The following is a 4,426-nucleotide window of genomic DNA, read 5'->3' on the forward strand; positions in this document are numbered from 1 at the left end:
TCTGTAGCTTTGGAACCTGTCCTGGTACTAGCTCTTATAGACCATGCTGGCCTCGAACTCACAAAGATTTGCCTATCTCTGCTTCCCAAGTGCTGAGATTAAGAGTGTGTGCCACCACCACCTGCCCACATCTGGTTCAAACCTGGGCCATTGTCAGTCTTATCTGGTAAGTGCCCCTTGGCTGGCCTTCCAGCATCACCAGTGATTCATTCAACTTTGACAACAGCATTGTCATCACTGTAGGGTCCTGTGGGGAGGTTCCTGGTACTTCATACTTTTAGCCCCCTTGCCTTTATCTCCTGTCTGCAGTCCAGCTGAGCTCCTCAGAGGCTACAGTGTGTTGGGTTGTGCATGTGCACAGCTCACCCCATCAAGCTCATGTGTGCCTCTCACTGCCCAGGAGTTTCTCTGCTGCTAGAGGAGCTTACCCTACCAGCACAGCACAGTCCCGGAGTATCAAACACTAAACACTCTCAGGAACAAGCCAAGGGAGAAGGCTCAGTACTTAAGTCTGCCACAATAATGATTCTGAGCTCCTGGTATCCCTACTGTTAATGAAGGCAGCCTTTATCTGCCCTTTATCCTTCTTCAACTTCTGTTTCTTGGATTGTTTGCCCAGTAAGCCATTTACTTCCAAGTTGCCTCTGTGAATCTGCTGTTGAGGGACTAACTAAGCCAGCAGGAAGACAGAAGCTTGGAGGAGTTACCTGGTTTCTGTCTGTGGGCCCAGGATTTGGGCTATGGTTTCTTTGGTTCTAGAGCCCACAAGCCTGATCTTTGTCTATTGTATCTCTGGCTGATATGCCTGTTATCCACTTGTCTCTCATGCTTGTCTTTTTTGCTTTTGTTCTCTTCTGTTCAGCCCCAGGAAGGAAAGTGTTTTGTAGAAAAGGAAAACATCATCATCTCTACTTTTCTCTCCAGAGAACTCCCCCAACCCAGTCTTCCTGCCACAGTCCTGTGACTTCTATAGAATGTCAGGAATAGTGACACCAACAACACCCGTCACAGATTCTACCATCCCTGTAGTAGCATTTAGTTGTCAACTTGACAGAATCTAGAATCACCCGGAAGATGGCCTTTTGGGCACACCTGTGGGGTATGAACTTGATTACACTGATGTGGGAAATCCTTAAATGTGGCCTGGACCATTCCCTGGGTAGGACATCTTGCACTGTGTAGAGAGTGAGCTGAGCATTGGCGTGTGTGCATTGCCCCCAGCTTTTTACCTGTGGATGTGATTGATGTAATTAACCCCTTCAAGCTCCTGCTGCCTTCACATCTCCATCACAGCTGTTCCTTAACTACATGACAGAAAACCCCAAAACAAAACAAAAAACCAACTCTTCTCCCTTACATTGTTTTTTATCAGGGTGTTTCATCACAGAAACAGAAGAGAAACAGACAAATACGTTTTGTGGCCAAGAGAGGTAAGATTTGTGTTTGTGTGTATGTGTGTGTGTAGTATTTACCTAGGCCAAGCCTGAGCAGGGCATGGCTGATGAAAAGCTAAGCCATGACTCTGGTCTGGGATAAATGGGCAGTTCTATGGAGAATACCTGACTATAGTATTCTGGCTAAATCAGGTGCACAGTGCACACACTCCATATTGCTGTGTGACATTATGAGCCACACTTGATGTTCAGAGTGTTGTTTCCACATCTAAAAGGCAGAAGGATCGTAACAGATCCTATTTCAAAAGGTTGCTGTGAGGACCAAATAGCACCTGGATTTATCACGGTGTGCAGCAGGTAGTAAGTAGTAGTTTTTAGTACCATAATTGGATACCAACAGAAGTTTCCTGCAGTTGGGAGGACAGAAGGAGATGTTAGTTCACCCTTGTGAAATCAGGAAGTCAAAACTTAAGATAGGTATATAGAATACAAGTTGTTGCCTGGAGTGTACAGGGCCATGGGTTTAATACAGAGGGTGAGTTAGGGACTATTGGTAGTCACCAAGATGTTTATTAAGCAGGGGGGAGGCTATCCAAGAGATGAAGTGAGAAATAAAGCCAGACGGAGCTCACCCGAGCCCCCACAGCCAGCTATGTCTAAAGCTGTAACTTCTGTCACTGACAACCGAAGACGTCTAACATAAACACCACTTCCTTTTCAGGTAGCTTCGCCTCTTGGTCCTCTAATTGGTACGTTTGTTTCATTCATTCTTCTTCCCTGGACCACACCCCGTACCAATGAGGTTCAATATGGCCTTGTGCAGTCTGACTGCCCCACTGTGTGGGCTGTGTTTTTCAAAGATGGCTGCACTGCACACCACACACCCTAAAAGCTTTCCATACACTCTAACCACTTCTTCTTTATTGATATTCCCCCATGTTTCTCCCCTTAAGCAGAGCATGTTTGCGATTATTTGAACCGAGGCACAATGGTCAGCCTGGGTTGTCGGCTGTTTGAGATCTATAGTCTCCCGGGATAGGGCATGTCAAGGATAGATTACCTTGATTAGGTTCACTGAGGAGAGAAGTTATGCTCACAGGGAGTGGCACCATCCCCTGGGCTTAGGTCCCAGGCTGCATAAAATGGAGAAATGGAGAAAGCTAGCAGGGCACTAGCGTGCATTCACGCTCTCTGCTCCCCGACTGTTGGAGCAATGTGGGAAGCACATGATATGGAAGTTCCTAAAAAAAAGCATGGGGGGGGGGTCAGAAATGGAAACCGTGCTTTTTGTTTTTGCTTTTTTGAGATGGGGTTTTCCTGCGTAGTCTTACCTGTCCTGGAACTCGCTCTTTTAGAACAGGTTGGCCTTGAATGCAGAGATCTGCCTGCCTTTGTTTCCTGAGTGTTGTGCACCACCACCACCCAGCAAACATGTCCTTCTCATGCCCTGTCCTCAGAAGTCATAGAAAATCATTTCTGCCGTTCTCCCTCTGTAATGTTATTTTTCCCATTGTTGTGTTAAAATACTCTGACAAGTGTCTTAGGGGAGGAACAACTTATTTTATCTCACGGTTTCAGAGGATCCTATCTCTGATGACTTGGCTCGGCACTTGGGTAGAATGCTACAGTGGCAGAAGTGTGTGGTGCCATTAGCTTGGGATCAAGCATCCAACACTTTGGAAACATTTCATATTCAAACTATCACATCCACTACCATGCTGTGAAGAAGCCCAAGCTAGCCCCTCATGGAGGCAGCCTGTGCCAAGGCCTCCAAGGATGGGGAACAAGTCCTCAACTGATTCCCCTCTGTATGCTATGAATATATTTTATTGCCACTGGTTAATAAAAAAGCTGCTTTCAGCCAATGGCTTAATAGAATATAGCCAGGCTGAAAAAGATATAGTGAGCAGGCAGAGTCAGAGGAACGCCATGTAGCCACTAGAGGAGAAAGACACCTGCGCGCTGGTACCATGAAACCATGATCCTTGTGGCAAAATATAAAATAACAGAAATGTGTTATTTAAGATATAAGAGCTAGCTATCAATATGCTTAAGCTGATTGGCCAAGCAGTGATGTAATTAATACAGTTTCTATGTGAAACGAACGAGTAGTCTCCAATTACACTTAGCTGTCAGCCAGCACCAAGCAGCAATCACAGGAAGAGGGTTCCATGCCCTAGCCCTTAAGTATTCCAGCTTAGGTCCTAGGTACAGTGAGCCGAGCTAAGCCATCTCTGCTGGATCCGAGCTAGAATTTTACCAAATAAAAATCTGTTACCAAGATAGACATTGCTGCTTTGAGTAGTTGGGAGTGTGTGTGTGTGACGTAGGTGTTTCTGTGTGTACGTTAGTATGTAGGTATATGGAGGTCAGAGGTCAACAGTGAATATCGTACTTATCACTTCTATATTATATTTTGAAATAGTCTCTCACTGGATTAAGAATTCACTGATTGACTAGACTGGCTAGCCAGTGAGCCCCACAGATTCACTTGGTTTTACACACACACACACACACACACAGTACACAGTAGTGCAGTAGCTTCCTCCCAGAATGAAACATCCCATCCTGCTGGGAAGTTTGTCCCTGAAACAGACAAGGTTCCCTAGGCCCCTCACTCTGAAGAGTAAACACAAAAGAGAGCTGAGGATCTCTCAGACAGCCAAAGTACAAAGAGGACTCTGAGACAGGACCAGCTGTCTGGAAGAAGCAGAAGCCAGTGCAGCTGCCTGAAGGCTGTGTAGTGTGCTCCAAGTTGCCAGCTTGTGTGAGCTGTCACCTATGCTGGGGTGGGCTTTGGTGATGCAGCTGTAATTTGAGCTGTTCTTGCTCCTGTCAGTAACCCCAATAAAACTCGCTGCTTTTCCAAGCTGGACTTCGGGGTGGGATCTGTACTTTTGATGTGGGAGTGTCATATATCAATCTGTTGATTTCATTGGTTAAAGAATAAAGAAACTGCCTAGGCCCCTTGATAGGCCAACCCTTAGGTGGGTGGAGTAAACAGAACAGGATGCTGGGAGAAAGAAGCTGAG

The sequence above is a fragment of the Microtus ochrogaster genome, chromosome 8 (assembly GCF_000317375.1).
Source record: "Microtus ochrogaster isolate Prairie Vole_2 chromosome 8, MicOch1.0, whole genome shotgun sequence".
In the NCBI taxonomy this organism is placed as follows: Eukaryota; Metazoa; Chordata; class Mammalia; order Rodentia; family Cricetidae; genus Microtus; species Microtus ochrogaster.